This window comes from Dermochelys coriacea, chromosome 28, assembly GCF_009764565.3.
Source record: "Dermochelys coriacea isolate rDerCor1 chromosome 28, rDerCor1.pri.v4, whole genome shotgun sequence".
NCBI classification, from domain to species: Eukaryota; Metazoa; Chordata; order Testudines; family Dermochelyidae; genus Dermochelys; species Dermochelys coriacea.
Genome location: NC_050095.1, coordinates 4,961,874 through 4,985,314, shown reverse-complemented (window position 1 = coordinate 4,985,314; position 23,441 = coordinate 4,961,874). Strand labels below are relative to the sequence as shown.

Genomic DNA, 23,441 nt, shown 5'->3' with positions numbered 1-23,441 from the left:
CTGTTGCGGTCACCGTTAGGAACACAATCGCGGCTGCTTAGACGGTATATCAGGAGCTTCCAGTCTGATCAGGAATCTGAGTGGCCTGACCGGCTGGGTGCCAGAGAAAGAAACAACACCCGATTACTTCTGGCCTTCACGGAGCAGCTGCACGGGGTGGACCGGCCCTTTCGGGAGTGCTGGTGGTGCTGCGGGGGTCGCATCGTTACGCCGGTCTGGGATGACGAGCAGCGGCTGCAGAATGGGTGGATGAGAAAAGCCACCTTCCTGGAACTGTGCGCGGAGCTCACCCCAGCCCTGCGGCGCAAGGTCACCCGAATGAGAGCTGCCCTCTCGGCGGAGAAGCGCGCGGCCATCGCTATGTGGAAGGAAGCTGGCAACTCCTGACCGCTACCGGTCAGGTCGCAAAGCAGCTTGGAGTCGGGAAGTCGACCACCGGTGCTACGAAGGACTGTGATTCTCGGCAACGCGTGTGAAATAGGGAAAGGCTTTGCGGAAATGGGATTCCCTAACTGCGGCAGGGCGATAGCTGGCAGTTTGGGCCCCAGCCCACCTTGCCAGGGAATACATCAATAGAAAGGTTGACTTGTCTCTGGGATTGCAGGCACTTGTGGATCACCGTGGCCGTTTCACCAGGTGGTCCGGGAAGGCGCTTGACGCACGCATCTTCAGGAACACTGGCCTGGACAGAAAGCCGTAAGCGGGGACTTTCTTTCGAGACCAGAAGATGCCAATGGGGGGGTGTCGAAATGCCCATAGTGAGCCTGGGAGACCCAGCCTACCCCTTACTCCTGTGGCTCATGAAGCCGTATGTGGGAAACCTGGACAGCAGCAAGGAGCGATTTAACAATCGGCTGAGCAGGGGCAAATGACCATTTCAGCCGCTCGCATTGGCCTGGAGCAGCGAACCGCGGCCACTGGGAGCCGCGATCGGCCGAACCTCCAGACGCGGCAGGTAAACAAACCGAACCGGCCCGGCCCGCCGGGGGCTTTCCTAGCACAAGTGGTGGAACAAGTTTGGGAACCACTGGTCTAGATAATTAGTCCTGCCATGAGTGCAGGGGCCTGGTCCCTTCCAGTCCTGCGGTTGTATGTGACTGGAGTCCTAGGGCATCTCTCTCTGTGCAGGAGGGGCCTCTCTGGGGCTTTCTCCCTGGATTTAATCACGGTAAAAGACTAAATAGCAAGAGAACGTGTTCCTGTTTTGTATGTGGCTGAAAGAAGGGCAGGCTGAGTGATTTCCGGGGTTGTGAGTCATAAAAGGTAAAGTAGCAGAGGATGGTTTCGATCCATCGACCTCTGGGTTATGGGCCCAGCACGCTTCCGCTGCGCCACTCTGCTGAGTGGTTTGGTTTCCCTCGGACATGTTCAGCAGACTTGGCTTTGTTCATGGGAGCCTGTGATTGTGCACTGGAGAGAGGGAGAGCTCACAAGGGACTGTTGCAGTCATTTCAGAAGGTCATTTTGCATGGATTCTTATCTACTGCCAGATAATGAACGGAAATCTGAGAGCTGCATTCGTCTCTGCTGTTCGCTTGAGGCTAATCGTTTGGCAAAAACATCCTCCCCCCCTCCCCCCGGCTTTTCTGTGGGCAAGATCCAGTCCGTTTGCTGCAACCCTGGCGCTTAAAATGTGAATAGTTTTTACAGCATTTATTATGACACATTTAACATTTGTCCTTCATCTCACAGGTATGAGACCCAAGTCTAGCTTGTAAACATGAATTCCAAAAGCTAGTCTGCCCTCAAATCTTTGTGGCCAAATTTCAAAACCTCTCTGAGCAAGAGAGATGTGAGCATTGTACGTTGGCCCGTATGTTTTTCAAAGCCAGTTTTGTTCAGTGAAATGCAAGCCCAGAGAGTCTCTTAAACTGACAGGGGAATGGAGCTCACTGCTTATTTTATTTGTTTCCCAATGGGCAATTCCAGGTTTCTAAAGCAGCTGAAATATTTTAAGATTGCAAATAATTTAGGGCAGGGTCCTGGCTCCCTGGAATTTAGGTAAAGATGTGAGCTGAGTTAGCCCGTGAAATCTGCAGTGTGTCTTCCACAATCCACTACTGCTGCATGGTCACGGGTCGTTCAGGATTGTATTTATTAGCCTCCCTTTTAAGAACGACGGGTGGAAGGGCGAGCAGTGACGCACAGATACTGCACCCCCCGAGGGAACTGGGATGGGGGGAAAGCAAGGGGCAACACCGAGCGGTCCATGCGTCCATGTCACTTTCCCCACCTGCACTGGGCCGCTTCTTGTTTGCCCCTCTGGGGGTGTGGAGGAACGTGGGGGGACGGGACAGGACGGACGGGGAAGCAAGCCCCCGTTCAGTTTCCCCAGGTGGGCATAGGAGGGGGGGTGCAGGGCTTAGGAGAACAGGAAGAGAATGCAGCACACAGTAAGTGTGGCAATACACCTCTTTCAATCCAAATTCAAGACTGCGGGGAGGCAGTATTGCCCTGGGGGGGTGGGGAGCCTGCGGGAGCCAGGGGCAATGGGGGTGGGGGGCACCGTGCCCATGCAGGCCCCAAAATACAAGTTTGCCCAGGGCACCGTGTCCCCTAAGACCAGCCCTGGTTGAGATGGTGGCAGAGGGCAAAACCCCGGCACCGGAAGGGGCAGACGGGATGAAAGTTACCCCGATGGGCTGAACCCTGGTTGCAAAGGTTGGGTGCGAGTGAAGGGGCTTTTCCGTTTCCCCCACTCGCCGGACTGGATGTCTCTACCCCTGCATCCCAGGGCTGTGTCTGTAAAGGCACCAGGCATCTCCATGCCTAGGCCAGTTTTCATTTGTGGACCCCTAAAAAATGTTTGAATTTTTTAGGCGCGGACCCCTTTGGAAATCTTAGACTTGGTCGGCAGATCCCCTGCAGATCACTGGTTGAAAACCGTGATAAGGACAACCTTTGGTGGACCCCTCCAAGGTAGTCTGCAGACCCCCAGGACAAAGCAGCGCTTCTCTATCTACGGCCAGGTCTTCTCTGCAAAGCGTTTTCACTAAAGGGTTGCGTCCCCGTGTCCTCCAGAGGGCCGCTTCCGGCGAAGGAAGCTGACTGCTCCACCGACATAATCATTCCACCTCCAGAAGAGACGCCCAAACTCTCAAAACTGATTTAACTACCCCCGTGCTTGGTTTTTTTTTTTTTTTTTTGAGAAACCGTACCAAAACCATCCCTCGGGCTTCCAAGTCTTTCATCCAAAAATGCATCCTGAGGGAAAAATCTGTGCCCAAAAGAGAACATCCTCATGGCTGAGCTATACAAACCAGAACTGTTACAGAGCCTTTCACGATAGCAGCCCTGTTACGCAAGGGAGTCGATATCCTACATCTTTCTGTAAACTCACTCTTTCACAATAGGAGATGTGAGATATGTCGATGAGGAGCGACTGCACGGGTTTAATGCTGAATTAAAAATTGTTATCCATGTCGCAACGCTGGCAAGCTGTTGTGTTCACAACCTGTGTAGTGAAAGTTCTTAAATGTTTACATAAGACACATTTATAAAAATGTGTAAATGTGTGTTTACGTACTACGGTGTAATTGTTAAGCATATAACAGGCTATTCTATCCCTTCTTTATGTGGATTTTCCTCTATTAAAAAAATGGAGAAAACAACACGTTTAAGACATCTTAACACACACGACACTCCTTAACGCTTGGTTTTGCAGAGGTCTCAGGTCAGGGTGGGAGAAGACCTATCATATGTGTTGCAATAGTTAAAGGTCATAGGTCCAGTTTAAGAAAAGAGTGGGGGATAAGGGAAAAATGGTGAATGTTGATTTTCTTAATTGTGCGTTTCCCTTCTCGAGGTTGATTGTAATACTGAAAGTGGAGAGAGTCCCGAGAAGAGAAACAAAAATGGTTAAAGATGTAGACCACATGACCTGTGAGGGAAGGCTGGGGAAAAAACAAATTAGGTTTGTTTAGTCTGGAGAAGAGAAGACTTGCGGGGGGGGGGGGGGCGGAGCATGATGACCATCTGCAAGTACGTAAAATGTAGTTAAAAGAAGGGGGGAGAAGAATTGTTCTCCTTAACCTCTGAGGACAGGACGAGACGCAATGGGCTCCAATTGCAGAAAGCCCATTCGGATGTTCTCCTTTAGGCATAGACCTTTCCTTGACTTTAGGTTGGACATTAGGAAAAGCTTCCTAGCTGTCAGGGTGGACTAAATTGGCCAGGGGCGTTGCGAAATCTCCATCACTGGAGGTTTTTAAGAGCAGGCTGGACAAAGCCCTGTCAGGGATGGTGTAGATCATACCTAGTCCTGCTATGAGTGCAGGGGCCTGGACTAGATGAGCCCGCGAGGTCCCTTCCAGTCCTGCGGTTGTATGTGACTGGAGTCCTAGGGCATCTCTCTCTGTGCAGGAGGGGCCTCTCTGGGGCTTTCTCCCTGGATTTAATCACGGTAAAAGACTAAATAGCAAGAGAACGTGTTCCTGTTTTGTATGTGGCTGAAAGAAGGGCAGGCTGAGTGATTTCCGGGGTTGTGAGTCATAAAAGGTAAAGTAGCAGAGGATGGTTTCGATCCATCGACCTCTGGGTTATGGGCCCAGCACGCTTCCGCTGCGCCACTCTGCTGAGTGGTTTGGTTTCCCTCGGACATGTTCAGCAGACTTGGCTTTGTTCATGGGAGCCTGTGATTGTGCACTGGAGAGAGGGAGAGCTCACAAGGGACTGTTGCAGTCATTTCAGAAGGTCATTTTGCATGGATTCTTATCTACTGCCAGATAATGAACGGAAATCTGAGAGCTGCATTCGTCTCTGCTGTTCGCTTGAGGCTAATCGTTTGGCAAAAACATCCTCCCCCCCTCCCCCCGGCTTTTCTGTGGGCAAGATCCAGTCCGTTTGCTGCAACCCTGGCGCTTAAAATGTGAATAGTTTTTACAGCATTTATTATGACACATTTAACATTTGTCCTTCATCTCACAGGTATGAGACCCAACTCTAGCTTGTAAACATGAATTCCAAAAGCTAGTCTGCCCTCAAATCTTTGTGGCCAAATTTCAAAACCTCTCTGAGCAAGAGAGATGTGAGCATTGTACGTTGGCCCGTATGTTTTTCAAAGCCAGTTTTGTTCAGTGAAATGCAAGCCCAGAGAGTCTCTTAAACTGACAGGGGAATGGAGCTCACTGCTTATTTTATTTGTTTCCCAATGGGCAATTCCAGGTTTCTAAAGCAGCTGAAATATTTTAAGATTGCAAATAATTTAGGGCAGGGTCCTGGCTCCCTGGAATTTAGGTAAAGATGTGAGCTGAGTTAGCCCGTGAAATCTGCAGTGTGTCTTCCACAATCCACTACTGCTGCATGGTCACGGGTCGTTCAGGATTGTATTTATTAGCCTCCCTTTTAAGAACGACGGGTGGAAGGGCGAGCAGTGACGCACAGATACTGCACCCCCCGAGGGAACTGGGATGGGGGGAAAGCAAGGGGCAACACCGAGCGGTCCATGCGTCCATGTCACTTTCCCCACCTGCACTGGGCCGCTTCTTGTTTGCCCCTCTGGGGGTGTGGAGGAACGTGGGGGGACGGGACAGGACGGACGGGGAAGCAAGCCCCCGTTCAGTTTCCCCAGGTGGGCATAGGAGGGGGGGTGCAGGGCTTAGGAGAACAGGAAGAGAATGCAGCACACAGTAAGTGTGGCAATACACCTCTTTCAATCCAAATTCAAGACTGCGGGGAGGCAGTATTGCCCTGGGGGGGTGGGGAGCCTGCGGGAGCCAGGGGCAATGGGGGTGGGGGGCACCGTGCCCATGCAGGCCCCAAAATACAAGTTTGCCCAGGGCACCGTGTCCCCTAAGACCAGCCCTGGTTGAGATGGTGGCAGAGGGCAAAACCCCGGCACCGGAAGGGGCAGACGGGATGAAAGTTACCCCGATGGGCTGAACCCTGGTTGCAAAGGTTGGGTGCGAGTGAAGGGGCTTTTCCGTTTCCCCCACTCGCCGGACTGGATGTCTCTACCCCTGCATCCCAGGGCTGTGTCTGTAAAGGCACCAGGCATCTCCATGCCTAGGCCAGTTTTCATTTGTGGACCCCTAAAAAATGTTTGAATTTTTTAGGCGCGGACCCCTTTGGAAATCTTAGACTTGGTCGGCAGATCCCCTGCAGATCACTGGTTGAAAACCGTGATAAGGACAACCTTTGGTGGACCCCTCCAAGGTAGTCTGCAGACCCCCAGGACAAAGCAGCGCTTCTCTATCTACGGCCAGGTCTTCTCTGCAAAGCGTTTTCACTAAAGGGTTGCGTCCCCGTGTCCTCCAGAGGGCCGCTTCCGGCGAAGGAAGCTGACTGCTCCACCGACATAATCATTCCACCTCCAGAAGAGACGCCCAAACTCTCAAAACTGATTTAACTACCCCCGTGCTTGGTTTTTTGTTTTTTTTTTTTGAGAAACCGTACCAAAACCATCCCTCGGGCTTCCAAGTCTTTCATCCAAAAATGCATCCTGAGGGAAAAATCTGTGCCCAAAAGAGAACATCCTCATGGCTGAGCTATACAAACCAGAACTGTTACAGAGCCTTTCACGATAGCAGCCCTGTTACGCAAGGGAGTCGATATCCTACATCTTTCTGTAAACTCACTCTTTCACAATAGGAGATGTGAGATATGTCGATGAGGAGCGACTGCACGGGTTTAATGCTGAATTAAAAATTGTTATCCATGTCGCAACGCTGGCAAGCTGTTGTGTTCACAACCTGTGTAGTGAAAGTTCTTAAATGTTTACATAAGACACATTTATAAAAATGTGTAAATGTGTGTTTACGTACTACGGTGTAATTGTTAAGCATATAACAGGCTATTCTATCCCTTCTTTATGTGGATTTTCCTCTATTAAAAAAATGGAGGAAAACAACACGTTTAAGACATCTTAACACACACGACACTCCTTAACGCTTGGTTTTGCAGAGGTCTCAGGTCAGGGTGGGAGAAGACCTATCATATGTGTTGCAATAGTTAAAGGTCATAGGTCCAGTTTAAGAAAAGAGTGGGGGATAAGGGAAAAATGGTGAATGTTGATTTTCTTAATTGTGCGTTTCCCTTCTCGAGGTTGATTGTAATACTGAAAGTGGAGAGAGTCCCGAGAAGAGAAACAAAAATGGTTAAAGATGTAGACCACATGACCTGTGAGGGAAGGCTGGGGAAAAAACAAATTAGGTTTGTTTAGTCTGGAGAAGAGAAGACTTGCGGGGGGGGGGGGGGGCGGAGCATGATGACCATCTGCAAGTACGTAAAATGTAGTTAAAAGAAGGGGGGAGAAGAATTGTTCTCCTTAACCTCTGAGGACAGGACGAGACGCAATGGGCTCCAATTGCAGAAAGCCCATTCGGATGTTCTCCTTTAGGCATAGACCTTTCCTTGACTTTAGGTTGGACATTAGGAAAAGCTTCCTAGCTGTCAGGGTGGACTAAATTGGCCAGGGGCGTTGCGAAATCTCCATCACTGGAGGTTTTTAAGAGCAGGCTGGACAAAGCCCTGTCAGGGATGGTGTAGATCATACCTAGTCCTGCTATGAGTGCAGGGGCCTGGACTAGATGAGCCCGCGAGGTCCCTTCCAGTCCTGCGGTTGAATGTGACTGGAGTCCTAGGGCATCTCTCTCTGTGCAGGAGGGGCCTCTCTGGGGCTTTCTCCCTGGATTTAATCACGGTAAAAGACTAAATAGCAAGAGAACGTGTTCCTGTTTTGTATGTGGCTGAAAGAAGGGCAGGCTGAGTGATTTCCGGGGTTGTGAGTCATAAAAGGTAAAGTAGCAGAGGATGGTTTCAATCCATCGACCTCTGGGTTATGGGCCCAGCACGCTTCCGCTGCGCCACTCTGCTGAGTGGTTTGGTTCCCCTGGGACATGTTCAGCAGACTTGGCTTTGTTCATGGGAGCCTGTGATTGTGCACTGGAGAGAGGGAGAGCTCACAAGGGACTGTTGCAGTCATTTCAGAAGGTCATTTTGCATGGATTCTTATCTACTGCCAGATAATGAACGGAAATCTGAGAGCTGCATTCGTCTCTGCTGTTCGCTTGAGGCTAATCGTTTGGCAAAAACATCCGCCCCCCCTCCCCCCGGCTTTTCTGTGGGCAAGATCCAGTCCGTTTGCTGCAACCCTGGCGCTTAAAATGTGAATAGTTTTTACAGCATTTATTATGACACATTTAACATTTGTCCTTCATCTCACAGGTATGAGACCCAAGTCTAGCTTGTAAACATGAATTCCAAAAGCTAGTCTGCCCTCAAATCTTTGTGGCCAAATTTCAAAACCTCTCTGAGCAAGAGAGATGTGAGCATTGTACGTTGGCCCGTATGTTTTTCAAAGCCAGTTTTGTTCAGTGAAATGCAAGCCCAGAGAGTCTCTTAAACTGACAGGGGAATGGAGCTCACTGCTTATTTTATTTGTTTCCCAATGGGCAATTCCAGGTTTCTAAAGCAGCTGAAATATTTTAAGATTGCAAATAATTTAGGGCAGGGTCCTGGCTCCCTGGAATTTAGGTAAAGATGTGAGCTTAGTTAGAAAAGGGAGGCTAATAAATACAATCCTGAACGTCCCGTGACCATGCCAGCAGTAGCGGATATTGGTAGACACACTGCAGATTTCCGAAAACCTGTACTGAAAAGCAGAGGTGCACGCTGCGAGGGGAGTTTCCATTCTAGATGTTGCTTGCAATACTGAAAAAGAATAAAACGTCTCTCTAGTTCACGAAGCCACCCTCTTGCAATAAAGCTAGTGATGGGTAATGATCAGACTTGAAAGCAAGTATCAATGCCCGTGGAAACAAAGGAGAAGGGGGGCGGGGGGGACGAGAGGTAGTCAATTATTTTTGTGATCAAGGTCCAGATTCCAGAAAAACATCTTTCGCACCGCAAAAGTCCCTGTTTAACAAACACACCCATGGCCTCCTGTTTATATTTTTAGTGCATTACATGAAAAATCAAATCGCTGTCTAACCTAACGATAACCTCCAAGCAAGATGTAATAAATTCCATCTAAGGCCACGTCTACACATAGCCACTCTCTGCTGTCCACTCCGGCGCTTTGGTTGGTGTAGCTAGGGTGACCAGACAGCAAGTGTGAAAAATCGGGACAAGGGGTGGCGGGTAAGAGGAGCCTATATAAGAAAAAGACCCCGAACATCAGGATAGTCCCTAGAAAATCGGGACATCTGGTCACCCTAGGTGTAATTTACCTCATGCAGAGGGGTGTGGTTTTTGTCACGCCCCTGAGCGACGTAAATTATGCCGACAAAAGTGCTGGTGGAGACGCAGCTTGAGCCTCGGAGCAAGTACCTAGAAAAAACAAAGAAACAAAACGTCAAGTACATGCGAAGATGGGCCTTAAACCACCTTCAGGCACCTGTTTTCAGGCTGGACTTTGTTGGGCGTTGACAAAGGGTACTCAGGGTGGTCTTGTCAGATAAAACTCTTGCAAGCGTAGGGAGAGAGAACCATTGTCAAGCCCTTTGTGTGGCGTATTGAATATGAATATTAGAGTTTGAAAGGAAATAACACTTCGGCGCACATGACCGCTCCACCTTAGCTAGGGGGACCAGATAGCAAGTGTGAAAAATCAGGCCAGGGGGGTAATAGGCACCGATATAAGAAAAAGCCCCAAATATCGGGAATTGCCCTATGAAATGGGGACATCTGGTCACCCTAACCTTAGCTTTACGATTCACGGCTTTCCAGTAACAAACCCCCCCCCCCCGCCGCCCCCGCCACACGTGTGCATTCAGCACAAGAACCGTGAATCATGACGGGGTTAAAGTCCGGGCATGGGGGCTGGAAAGGGCACTTTATACAGCGGTGGAAATTGAAAATAAAAATCCCTGCAAAGCATGGATCATTCAAAGACCCCCCCCTCCCCCCCACCGTGGGGAAAAGCGACTGCCAGGTCCTCTGCTGGACAAGGGCCTTGGAGTGGGTTCAGTGGAGGCAAGACACCCCCGCCCCCCCCCATGGCTCCTCACCCTCCTCCCCAGCTGCCCCCCCAACTCCCCCACTGCAGCTGCCGGGAGCAGTTTTGCAAGCAGCCCCCCCCCCCCCATTGCACCCCGGCCTGATCCTGCAGGCTGGGGGGGGGGTTCCCCGATTCCCGGCGTGTCCCCAACACCCTGCGTGGGGCCCGGCGGGGCAGGGGCAGGGCCAGGCCCGGGGAGGAGCCGCCCCTTCCTGCCCCCCCCCGGCCCGGGAGCCCTTTGTGTGTTTGCAGCGGCGGGGCCGGGGCCGGGGCCGGGAGCAGCGCGGTGGGGCCGGGGGCAGCGCGGAGCGGGGGGGTTGCGTGGGGCGGGGACACGCGTGGGGCGGACACGCTCCTGCCGGGAGGGGCCCGGAGCTCGGACCCCGGCTGGGCCCGGGAGCGCGGCGGGGGGGTGTATGGGGGGGGTTGGGGCTGCTGGGGATTGGAGGCTGTTTGGAGCGGGGAGTTTAGGGGGTGTCAGTGGGGGAGGGAAGAGCGAGAGTTTGGGGGTGTCAGTGGGCAGGGAGCAGATGGGGAGTTTGGGGGGTATCGGGGGGGAAGAGCGGGGAGTTTGGGGGGGTATCAGGGGAAGAGCGGGGAGTTTGGGGGGTATCAGTGGGCAGGGAGCAGATGGGGAGTTTGGGGGGTATCGGGGGGAAGAGCGGGGAGTTTGGGCGTATCAGTGGGCAGGGGGCAGATGGGGAGTTTGGGGGTGTCAGTGGGGGGGAAGAGCAGGGAGTTTGGGGGGTGTCAGTGGGGGAGGGAAGAGCGAGAGTTTGGAGGTGTCAGTGTGGGGAAGAGCGGGGAGTTTGGGGTGTCAATGGGGAGGGAAGAGCAGGGAGTTTGGAGGGGGTGTCAGTGGGGGGAAGAGCGGTTGGGGGGGAAGAGCGGGGAGTTTGGGGGGGTGTCAGTGGGGGGGAAGAGCGGGGAGTTTGGGGGGGTGTCAGTGGGGGGGAAGAGCGGGGAGTTTGGGGGGGTGTCAGTGGGGGAGGGAAGAGTGGCGAGTTTGGGGGGTGTCAGTGGGGGAGGGAAGAGTGGCAAGTTTGTGGGGGTGTCTGGGGGAAGAGTGGGGAGTTTGGGGGGTGTCGGTGGGCAGGGGGCAGACGGGGAGTTTGGGGATGTCAGTGGGGAGGGGAAGAGTGGTGAGTTGGGGGGTACTCAATTGGGGGGGCTTCATGTTCAGCTCTGGCACTTGGGGGGTGCGTGGGGGGGTTGGAATTGGGGGACTGTCTGAAGTTGTTACTTAGGGTGTGGGTAGAGTCACCTGATATTAAAAGCTGGGGCGGGGGGGTTGGGCTGCGCCCTGTCACTTCACCACGGGGTTCTGTGTTTTCTCCCCCCCCCTTTCACCATCGCCTCCCCCATCACCCTCGCTGAGGTTGAACGAGGCCTGGGGAAAAAGTCTCCGTGAGTCCCGGGGGCTCGGCAGGGCAGGACGGGCCCTGAAATCTGGCAGCTGGGAGGTTGGTTGAAGTGGCTTGTAACCTCCCCCTTCCCCCCCGTGCTTTTTCCAGGAGCCCCCACGAGAGCGTCGGGCCCCTCGGGGAAAAGAGAGAGAAGCAGCCAAAGACGAGGAGCAGCGGCAAAGCCAGGAGCTGCTGGTAGGTGCCCAGGGCCCGGGTTTGCCAGGTGCCCGGTGCCCGGTGAATGAAGGGCCCAGCCTGCCAGCCTCAGCCAGGGAACCGTCCCCGCTGGAGCCCAGGGTCCGACACGGGGGTGACATGATGCCCGTAGGGTGCAGGAGGCTGGAGAGGGTCAGTCTGAGTGAGCCCAGAGCCCCTGCCCACGGGCTGTCTGCATGTCCCAGTGACCGGGGAGCCTTTCTAGCACCTGGGGGGGGGGGTTGGGGAGGAACTGTGGGGCTGCAGAGATGGAGAGTTTGGCTCAGAGCAATTGGATGAGGTTTTGGGGAGAAAAGTCCCCCCTGTGAGCGATGTACGGCTCACCCCTGCTCTGATCGCGCCACCCTTCCTGGGGTAAATCAGCTTCCCATCCCCCAGCGCAAGAGATCCCGTGCTCTGGGAAATAACCCCCCCACCCGCCGGGAGGGGCATTTATGGGTCTCCCCCGGCACCCGCCCGCCCTCTCCCTGTGGCCGCAGAACCAGAGGGCAGCCGAGAGGCAGAAGCTGGTCTGGGAGTGGCAGGAGCTGCGAGGGTTTCTGGAGGAGCAGGAGCAGGGGCTGCTGTCCCGGCTGGAAGAGCTAGAGAGAGCCATTGTCCAGAGAAGGGATGAGGGCGTCTGCCGGCTGTCCCGGGAGATTTCCCTGCTCAGTGAGCGGGGAGGAGAGAAGGGGCAGCAGCCGCTGAGCCAACCCCTGCAGGTCAGGCTGTCGTTGCAATGACCATACGCAGTGTTTCTATAGGAGCGTGTCCGCCCTAGACCCCAAAGCACTTTACAAAGTGGGGTCGGGGGCGTAATCCCTATGGGACAAAGGGGGAAAGCGAGGCAGAGGGAGGGGCAGAGCCCTGCCCGAGGTCACGTACCGAGTCCGTGGCAGCGCCAGGGATGGGTCCTGGGTGCTGCAACCCCGGGACCTTCTCTCCTCTCCTGTAAATGTCTGTAAATCCCCTCCCCCATGCAGAGGTCCCGAGCCAGGCCTACGGCCCTGCTCACACGACGTTAATGGGTTACTGGGGTCAGGGGGCTTGTGGGGCTCTCAGCACTGGGGGGAATTTGACTCTCAAGGCAGAGAAACATTTTCTGCCTCTAAAGTGCCTGGGGAGAAACTTTCCACCTCCCAGCAGGGATTGCTGGGGCAGCTGGGAGCAACGGGTCCCTGCTGGTGGGGACGGGGGAGGCGGCAGCTGCTCTCTGCACCAGAACCCAAGGGTCTGAAATTCCCCTAAATACCAGAGGCACCCACGGTGATTCCCCTGTAGAGCAGGAGGCTTCCCCAGCCTGGGACACCCCCTCTGACGGCCTCTCCTTTCTCTCCCTCTCCAGGGTGCTGGGAGCTCTGGGGGCAGGTAGGTGCTGGGCTCTGTCTCGCTCCTCATGGTGTGTTAGGTCTGGTAACGGCACTGAATACGGGGCGTCCCCCGGCCCCTGCAGCGTGACACGCTGGCTTAGAGCCTGTGATTCTGTGTCCCCTCGCAGCTGCCTCAGCAAGGGGTGGACCCTGGCACCCTCTGACAGGTAATGACGTCCCACCAGGGCTGTCAGACATATGGGCCTGTCTCACGTATTTATGGGGCCACATCACGTATTCAGAGTGTGCAGAATCTCAGCTTTCGACTTTTTTTTTTTTTTTAAAGTAAGTTTCCAGCCTTCCTGGCTGCAAAAAAACCCCTCCCAAATGGACACGGGGAGACAATGTTGCCTTCCTGAGTCTGCAGGCAGCCTGAAACAGCAGCTCAGAGAGATGTGAATGCCCTTGGCCTGTGTCAGCGTAGACACTGACTTCCTTTGTTCCCCATGGGGTGCTTGATCCTGGAGTCTCCCCTTTGTGCCTGAGTGTCCCACTGAAAGCTGTGGGGGTCCTGCTGTGAATGGAGATGGGGTGCGGAGTCTTCAATCGATGCCCTGGCCCACTGACGGTACCGGAAAGTGGAAGACAGCCCTGTCCGCCAAATGAGTTGGACACCCCAGGGTTACTGCTTCAGCTGAAGGGCTCAGGGCTTTTGGTGTTAAGGGCCCACGTTCATTCCCCGCTGAAGACCTGGGCTCTGTCTGTGTCCACAGTGAGCATGTCTTGTGAAAGGAGACTCAAGGAGCTTGGCTTGTTTAGCATAACTAGAAGAAGGCTGAGCGGAGATATGATTGCTCTCTATCAATATATCAGAGGGATAAATACTGGAGAGGGAGAGGAATTATTTAAGCTCAGCACCAATGTGGACACGAGAACAAATGGGTATAAACTGGTCATTGGGAAGTTTAGACTTGAAATTAGACGCAGGTTTCTAACCATCAGAGGAGTGAAGTTTTGGAACAGCCTTCCAAGGGGAGCAGTGGGGGCAAACGACCTATCTGACTTTAAGATTAGACTCGATGAGTTTATGGAGGAGATGGTATGATGGGATACCATGATTTTGGCAATTAATTGATCTTTATCTATTCATGATAAATAGGTCCAATGGCCTGTGATGGGATATTAGATGGGTGGGATCTGAGTTACTACAGAAAATTCTTTCCTGGGTATCTGGCCAGTGAATCTTGCCCACATGCTCAGGGTTCAGCTGATCGTCATATTTGGGGTCAGGAAGGAATTTTCCTCCAGGGCGATTGGAAGAGGCCCTGGGGGTTTTTCGCCTTCCTCTGTAGCATGGGGCACGGGTCACTTGCTGGAGGCTTCTCTGCTCCTTGAAGTCTTTAAACCACGATTTGAGGACTTCAATAGCTCAGACATGGGTGAGGTTTTTCGCAGGAGTGGGTGGGTGAGATTCTGTGGCCTGCGCTGTGCAGGAGGTCGGACTAGATGATCAGAATGGTCCCTTCTGACCTTAGTATCTATGAATCTTATGTGGGGACACACCCACTCTTTGTTCTGTGTCTCCTCCCTTTCCACGTAATCCCAGTGCTGGTGCCCCTTGTTACTGGGATTTCCCAGTGGGGGAGGTGGCTGTGAACATAAGAACGGCCACACTGGGTCAGACCAAACTGTCCATCTAGCCCAGTGTCCTGTCTTCCGGCAGTGACCAATGCCAGGTGCCCCAGACGGAATGAACAGAACAGGTGATCCATCCGCTGGAACCCATTTCCAGCTTTTGGCAAACAGAGACTAGGGACCCCATCCTTGCCCATCCTGGCTAATAAGCATTGTTGGACCTGTCCTCCATGAACTTATCTAGTTCTTTTTTGAACCCTGTTATAGTCTTGGCCTTCACCACATCCCCTGGCAAGGAGTTCCACAGGTTGTGTGAAGAAATATTTCCTTTTTTTTTTTAAACTTGCTGCCTATTCATTTCATAGAATCATAGAATCATAGAATATCAGGGTTGGAAGGGACCCCAGAAGGTCATCTAGTCCAACCCCCTGCTCAAAGCAGGACCAAGTCCCAGTTAAATCATCCCAGCCAGGGCTTTGTCAAGCCTGACCTTAAAAACCTCTAAGGAAGGAGATTCTACCACCTCCCTAGGTAACGCATTCCAGTGTTTCACCACCCTCTTAGTGAAAAAGTTTCATTTCATTGGGTAACCCCTAGTTCTTCATTTCATTGGGTAACCCCTAGTTCTTGTGTTATGTGAAGGAGTAAATGATACTTTTTTACTTACTTTCTGCACACCAGTCATGCCTTTATAGACCTCTATGATATCCCCTCTTAGTCGTCTCTTTTCCAAGCTGAAAAGTCCCAGTTTTATTCATCTCTCCTCATATGGAAGCTGTTCCATGCCCTTCATCATTTTTGTGGCCCTTTTCTATACTTTTTCCAGTTCCAATATATCTCTTTTGAGATGGGGCGACCCCATCTGCACACACAGAACCCACAGAATCAGGGCGTCGCAGAGAAAGCTCCTGAACTTGTCTTTGTTCCTTGCCCCAGTGTTTCCCCATGTCCCACCTCTCTGGGCCCATGGAGAGCACAGGGCTGAAGGCAGGTGACTCACCATAACAGAGGCCATCTCAGGCTACAAAGCTCAGATCTAGGTTTCTTGGAGATTATGGGCTGCTGGGGATTGGGGATCAGGCCCATTTCTCACCCCTCCTCCTTTCCCCAGCAGGGAGGACGGGGCGTTTCGGAAGCCAGAGCCGGGGTTTGCGGAGCTGGAGAGGGGACTCAGCCATTTCTGTCTGAAAAGTGCCGTCTTGCAGCAGATGCTGCCGAGATTCAAAGGTGAGTTGGAGTCTGGGGGTGGCGTCTCCTCTGGTTAGAGCGACCCTGGCCCTGGGGAGGAGTCGGGGACTCTAGTGATGTCACTGACCCCGGGCTCCATCTCACAGCCCCAGCTCCGCGCGTCGCCCTTCCCCATGGGAGTCGCCCTGTGGGGCTGGCTCTGTCTACAGCGGCTGCGTTATGGGCCTTGGTCTGTGTCACCGTCCCGTAGTTAACAGCGATTACATTAATAACCAGTGGGAACCTCCCCAGGAATGCGAGGGTCTGAATCTTCACCTCTCCCGTCCTCTCCTTCCCCTAGAGACGCTGCGACGGGAGCTGGGGAGCGACACCGGTACGTGTCTGTCTCTGACGGGCCGGGGGGAGATTTCACACCAATAACCATGTTAGCGACAGGGCATCACGGCCTCCCGCCCCGATGTGCACCTGGAAATGGTGGAACAATGCATAGCCGGGTGAACCCTGTGACTGACTCACTCCTACTGTAAAAAGAAAAGGAGTACTTGTGGCACCTTAGAGACTAACAAATTTATTAGAGCATAAGCTTTCGTGAGCTACAGCTCACTTCATCGGATGCAAGTGATGATGCATCCGATGAAGTGCGCGGTAGCTCACGAAAGCTTATGCTCTAATAAATTTGTTAGTCTCTAAGGTGCCACAAGTACTCCTTTTCTTTTTGCGAATACAGACTAACACGGCTGCTACTCTGAAACTCACTCCTACTGTGACATCTGATGGGGATTCAGAGCGAATCCAGATCTCAGGGGGGTGTTTCCCTTTGGGGAAAGGAACAACAGCCCGAATGGTTGAACTAGGATGAGACAAGGACAAAATATTCAGACCCTGAGGAGTCTGAAGGCTTCCATGAGTGAGTGAAAATGGTCAGATGTGGGCCGCCCAGCTGTACCCTGTATGGACTGACTGGCTGTGCAGTGGGGCTGGTATACTGCATGCAGACTGGCTTTGAATATTCATTTTGAACAAAGAGGGAGCTGCTGTCGGGCATATTCGAGTTTCTCACGTTTTTCATGTTGGTGACCGCTGATTAGAAGTCATCTTACGTTTAGTAGGAAATAAGAATAAAACCCATATCAAGGCTGATCCTATACAACTTCCATGTCTGCGTGTCAAGAGGCTGACCGAGAATAGTTGTCCTTGAGGGCTAAAAGTGCAGGAAGTGCGGGAGGGAGATTTTCTTTGCTGAAGATCATAGTAAATCTTTTAATATCTCACCGCTCGTCTGATTGCCTGTCATGAATCCCTTGGGGTTGCAACCCAACAGCTGGGAAACGCTGCATGGGATCATTCATTATTTTGTAACCCTTCTTGGGGTTACCCTCTGTGTCTCAGTCCCAGCACGGGGTCCTTCCCCATCCCCCTTTTCTAAAGGATTATGATTTGTTCTCTTTGGGCTAAGAGTGTCTACTCTTGGATCAGATTCACCTTTTTGCAGAAGCTCTTCCATAGTTTCTTTCCGTGTCTCACCAGCCTGGGGAAATCCCTCCTTTCTTCTGTCAGATGGGTCATCTGCATTCTCACGGACAACCATTCTTTCAGTAGGATCTGCATCCTCTCTTAAAGAGACAGAGTTAATTTCCACAAATGTATAAGAACGGACATACTGGGTCAGACCAAAGGTCCATCTAGCCCAGTGTCCTGTCCTCTGACAGTGGCCAATGCCAGGTGTCCCAGAGGGAATGAACAGAACAGGGAATCATCAAGTGATCGTCCATTCCCAGCTTCTGGCAAACAGAGGCTAGGGACACCACTCCTGCCCATCCTGGCTAATAGCCATTGATGGACCTAACCTCCATGAATTTATTTAGTTCTTTTTTGAACCCTGTTATGGTCTTGGCCTTCACAACATCCTCTGGCAAGGAGTTCCACAGGTTGGAACTTTTTTTTTTTAAACTTGCTGCCTATTCATTTCATTGGGTAACCCCTAGTTCTTGTGTTATGTGAAGGAGTAAATGGCACTTTCTTTCTGATTTTCTGCATGCCAGTCATGCTTTCATAGACCTCTATGATATCCCCTCTTAGTCGTCTCTTTCCAAGCTGAAAAGTCCCCGTCTTATTAACCTCCTCTTATATGGAAGCCGTTCCAGACCCCTCATCATTTTTGTGGCCCTTTTCTGTACTTTTTCCTATTCCAATACATCTTTTTTGAGATGGGGCGACCCCATCTGCACACAATCAGAACCCACAGAACCAGAGTGTTGCAGAGAAAGCTCCTGAACTTGTCTCTGTTCCTTGCCCCAGCGTTTCCACATTTTATTTCTGAAAATCTAAGTACACTATATGTACTGGATCCCCCTTGGCCACATACTTGTTGACCCCCTGAAAGAATTCTAGTAGATTGGTGAGGTATGATTTCCGTTGACAAAAACCAAGTTGACTCTTCCCCCAACAAATTATGTTCATCTATGTGTCTGACAATTCCATGCTTTGCTATAATTTCAACCAGTTTGCCTGGTACCGAAGTCAGGTTTACCGGCCTGTAATTGCTGGGATCACTTCTGGAGCCCTTTTTAAAAATTGGGGTTCTCCATTTGGTACAGAAGCTGATTTAATTGGTAGGTTACAGACTCATTAATAGTTCTGCAGTTTCATATTGGAGTTCCTTCAGAACTCTTGAGTGAATCCTATCTGGTCCTGGTGAGTTATTACTGTTTAATTTATCAGTTTGTTCCAAAACCAACTCTAATGACACCTCAGTCCGGGACAGTTCCTCACATTTGTCACCTAAAAAGAATGGCTCGGGTTTGGGAATCTGCCTCGCGTCCTCAGCCGTGAAGAACGATGCAAAGAATTAATTTAGTTTCTCCTCAATGGCCTTATCGTCCTTGAGGGCTCCTTTAGCGTCTCGATTGTCCAGTGGCCCCACTGATTGTTTGGCCGTCTTCCTGCTTCTGATGTATTTCAAAAAAAAAAGTACTATTTCTCTTTGAGTCTTTGGCTGACTGTTCTTCAGATTCTTTTTTTGGCCTTTCTAATTATATTTTTACACTTCATTTGCCAGAGTTTATGCTCCTTTCTATTTTCCTCACTCGGATTTAACTTCCAGGTTTTAAAGGGTGCCTTTTCGCCTCACTCTGCTTCTTTTATTTTGTTGTTTAGCCACGGTGGCTCTTTTTTTTCGGTTCTCTTACTATGGTTTTTAATTTGGGGTATACATTTAAATGGAGTTTGCAGGGATTTCACTTTTGGCGCTGTACCTTTTAATTTCTGTTCAACTAACTTCCTCATTTTTGTGTCGTCCCCCTTTCTGAAATTAAATGCTACAGTGTTTGGCTGCTGTGGTGTTTTCCCCACCACAGGGACGTTAAATTTAATTATAATGTGGCCACTATTACCAAGCGGTTCAGCTATATGCACCTCTTGGACCTGATCCTGTGCCCCACTTAGGACTAAATCAAGAATTGCCTCTCTTCTGGTGGGTTCCAGGACCAGCTGCTCCAAGAAGCTGTCATTTAAGGTGTCAAGAAACTTTATCTCTGCATCCTGTCCTGAGGTGACATGTACCCAGTCAATATCGGGATAGTTGAAACCCCCATTATTTATTGAGTTTTTTAGTGTAACGGTCTTTCTAATCTCTCTGAGCATTTCACAGTCACTATCACCATCCTGCTCGGGTGGTCGGTAATAGATTCCCTCCTGCTACATTCTTCTTCTTAGCGCATGGAATTACTACTATCCATGGAGATACTATGGTACAGTTTGGTTCAGTTAAGATTTTTACTTCATTTGATTCTACGCTTTCTTTCACATATAGTGCCACTCCCCCACCAGCACAACCTGTTCTGTCTTTCCAATATATTTTGTGCCCTGGTGTTACTGTGTCCCATTGATTATCCTCATTCCAGCAAGTTTCTGTGATGCCTATTATATCAATAGCCTCATTTAATATGAGGGACTCTAGTTCATCCATCTTATTATTTAGACTTCCAGCATTGGTATATAAGCACTTTAAAAACTTGTCACTTTTTAGCTGTCTGCCATTAGATGATGTAATTGAATGGGGCTCTTTTTCATTTGACTGTTTCTCATCTTCCCTCCTCTCCTCCTTCCTGGGACATAGAGAATCTCTATTAATAGAACCTCCCCTAAGGGATGTCTCTGTCCAAACCACGTGCACCTGTCGGCTTTCCCCCAGCCCTTAGTTTAAAAACTCCTTTATGACCTTTTTTAATTTTAATATCAGGAACAGCATCCTAAAAAACTGGAATTTGGGGTACCCTCCGTTACCCCTCTCTCTGTCCCCGAGACGTCAGCTGTGTGACTGCTCCACTCTGGAAGGTCAGTTGCACAGGTCCCTCTCAAAACCTGGGTCACAGGTTGGGTGCCCAGATGCTGAATCAGCCATCCTGTCCTGGGCATCCTCTCCCAAGTGACCAGTGAGGAGACATTTCTGTACTCCCACTATTCCTTCCCCAGTTTCTTCCCCTGGGCCCCCCCTCTCTAGAGTGAGATCTGTCCCTTGTTCAGCTGCAAAACTCTGCCAGCTAACAGCCGGGACAGTTCTCTCACTGACAGCAGGCAATACACGCTCCTCCCTCCCTGAGGAGACGCTGCCTTCAGCTGCAGAGCAAGAGCTGGTCTCAGCCACCTCCACACCTGGAAGCACGCGGCTTCCCCCTGCTGCAGAGTAATCAAGGAGGCTGTCTCCCATTCCGTCAGTAATTCCTGGAACTTTACCCTTTCCCGCTGGGGTCCCAGCATAATACTCCTTGTTGCAGGTAAGCCTCTTAACAGCCTGAGCTACCAGGAAAAAATCATTTCCAATTAACAGGTCAACGGGATTGTCGTCCACCACCCCCACTGTTAATAAACTTTCTAAACCACCGGTTTCTATGCGCATTTTTGCCAAAGACGCAAGAATCCTGTAACCTCCTGCTAATAAAAGCTCCGCCGTCTGTCCTGGCCGTATCTCACCTTGAATTATACTCCGCTTGATCACAGAGACTTCTGCAGCTGTATCTTTCCACCCGAGGTATTCCCTGCCACTAATCCTGACAAAATGTGCTTCGTGTCTGGCTCTGCAGATGCTAATCCCACAAAAACAATATGATAAGTCTCAATCGCTTGAGAGGTTTCTGTGTTGAGGGCAGCAGAACGAACATGAGCTATTTGTTGCCTGCTTCCTCCCAGCAGAAGGCATTTATTCCTCAGGTGATCAGTGGAATTACAGGTTTCAAAGGGGTAGCCGTGTTAGTCTGTATCAGCAAAAACAACGAGGAGTCCTTGTGGCACCTTAGAGACGAACAAATTTATTTGGGCATAAGCTTTATCTACGAAGGTGATACGTCATCACGTGCCAGCAATGCCCCTCTGCCATGTACATTGGCCAAACCGGACAGTCTCTATGCAAAAGAATAAATGGACACAAGTCAGACATCAAGAATTGTAACATTCAAAAACCAGGTGGAGAACACTTCAATCTCCCTGGACACTCAATAACAGACTTAAAAGTGGCCATTCTTCAACAAACTTCAAAACCAGACTTAAACGAGAAACTGCAGAACTGGAATTAATTTGCAAACTGGACACCATCAAATTAGTCCTGAATAAAGTCTGGGCGTGGATGGGTTACTACAAAAAATAATTTCCCCTCTTCTGATACTCGCACCTTCTTGTTAACTGTTGACTAGGCCACTTCCACATTAATTGAAATGGCCTCATTAGCACTGATCTCCCCCCTTCCCACTTGGTAAGGCAATTCCCATCTTTTCATGTGCTGTAATATATATACTGCTTACTGTATTTTCCACTCCATGCATCTGATGAAGTGGGTTTTAGCCCACGAAAGCTTATGCCCAAATAAATTTGTTAGTCTCTAAGGTGCCACAAGGACTCCTCGTTGTTTTTAGTGTAATTACAGTGATAGCACCTTCTGGGCTCTTCTGGTTTCACAGGGGATTTGGGATGGGGATTAGAGGAATGGTTTTGGGGAGGTGAGTGCCCAGTATCCCAGCTACCCTCTTTCTTCTCCAGGAGTAAAACAGGGACCCTGCTTCCCACCAGGTTTAAACCCCTCTTTCTCTGGTTTATTCACAATAGATGCCTGGGTCTGCTGAAAGACACCAGCTGCTAGAGAAGCCATCTCTTCCACAGTCGTTGCATGTTTATCCCATTAACATTGTTTTACACCATCTTTATGTATATTTAAATGTTCTTGAGCAAACATTTGTTCAGTACTTTCCACCCCTTTTGCCGTTCACCCACTTGCCCAGTAAATCTTTCATTCTGTATAAATATTCACTCAAACCAGCACCCCTCTTAAGATTTCTAAATTTCACTCTTTATGTATCAGGGGTAATTTGAAACCATTACAATTACAATTACAATTTACAAACCATTTTTTTTTAATTTAAATGTACAGGAGTCTAAAGCATCTTCAATTGGTATTTCCTTGAATACATTTTCAGCTTTACCAGTTAGTTTTGCAATCAGGGTCGGAACTTTCTTGGCATCTGGGATTTCATGCACTGCACACAGCCTTTCAAATGTGGAAAGATATTCAGTAGCATCACCTGCCTTGTTGGATGCAGGACATAGGTGGTCCTAATTGTGGATTTTTGCAGAGATGAGACTCAGAGGTGTGTGTAGGGGGGTTATGGTTCTCCTTTTCTAGCAGTTCCAGTTGGTCTCTCTGCTCTCTTTCCTGAGATTCCTTGCGCCTCTGCTTCAGGTCTCAGATTCGCTGATGTGCTTCTTTTTTCCCTTTTATCTCCAGTTCTTCCCATTCTCAGCTGACACTCATAGTTTCTCTCTTTCTACCACCTGCGGTCTGTACCACTCCAACTTTGCAATTGCTTCACTGCTTTCACTCATCTTTAAGCTTCCCTTTCCCAAAATAAGCAAATAGAAAACAACAAACCGGTAACCTTCTCTCAGCCACCACACTTAAAATCTCTACCCCAATGTCTGACGCACAAATCTCCCTCAGAACAACAAGCGGTGCATTTCATCCTGCTTGCTGCACCACTGTGATGGGATCCCCAGTGTACAACCTGGAACTGGGGTACCACAGTGACCCATTAAATCTCCAGCCTGGGTTGACTCTCACAATGCTTTGCTAGTGACAAGCAGCAAACCCCTCCAGGTGCTGTTATCGCTCAGCAGAACGGCATGTGGAGTCCCACACCCAGCTAGATTGCATGAATGCTCCCAAAGCCTCTCATGAATCACACAAAGAAAGGCACCAGCCAATTGCCCCTAGTGCCCCAGCCTTGCACCCCAGAGCTGTACCGTCTTGCCCTGGTCAGAAGCCTGACCAGTGTAAGTTTGTTACCCGATCTCCCCTTCCTTAATGTGAAGAGGGCATGCAGCAGCCTTTGTAAATCGAGTTGAGATTTCCCAAGCACTTCAAGCAACATACACGGTTTTAGGGAAAGTATAAAACAGATTTATTAACTACTGAAAGATAGTTTATAAGTGGAAGGCATTAAAGATCAGAGATAGTTATCAAAGAAAATAAAAGATAAGTGCACAATCTAAATCTTAAACCTTATTACACTAGTCAGTATTTCAATCAAGCAATTTTCTCAACGCACCGGATGTTACAGTTCTTAATACACAGACTTCTCCCTTAAGCCTGGGACCAGTCCCCTCAGATGAAGTTTTTGTCTTCTCGACGTTCTTGTTGCTTCTGGCATAGGTGGGGGAGGAGAAAGGTCAAGGCATGATGCCACTGTCCCTTATTTTCTACCCTCAATCCATGTGCCTGGAAAA

General features: G+C 50.4%; 2 protein-coding genes, 1 long non-coding RNA gene and 2 other non-coding genes across 55 annotated transcripts in view; 2 read left to right on the top strand and 3 right to left on the bottom strand.

The window, feature by feature from the left end:
* The window catches only part of LOC119849376 (zinc finger protein 420-like), a 3,142,523-nt gene that overhangs the window by 827,090 nt on the left and 2,291,992 nt on the right, over nt 1–23,441 (bottom strand). The window lies entirely within an intron of this gene.
* The window catches only part of LOC119849403 (zinc finger protein 501-like), a 1,099,011-nt gene that overhangs the window by 938,669 nt on the left and 136,901 nt on the right, over nt 1–23,441 (top strand). The window lies entirely within an intron of this gene.
* Nucleotides 1,010–6,464, top strand: LOC122457767. Its single transcript, XR_006277441.1, has 3 exons — nt 1,010–1,068; nt 4,303–4,926; nt 6,054–6,464. It is a non-coding gene; the product is annotated as an uncharacterized LOC122457767 (long non-coding RNA).
* Nucleotides 1,270–1,341, bottom strand: TRNAM-CAU. Its single transcript has one exon. It is a non-coding gene; the product is annotated as a tRNA-Met (tRNA).
* On the bottom strand, nt 4,504–4,575 carry TRNAM-CAU. The gene has a single exon. It is a non-coding gene; the product is annotated as a tRNA-Met (tRNA).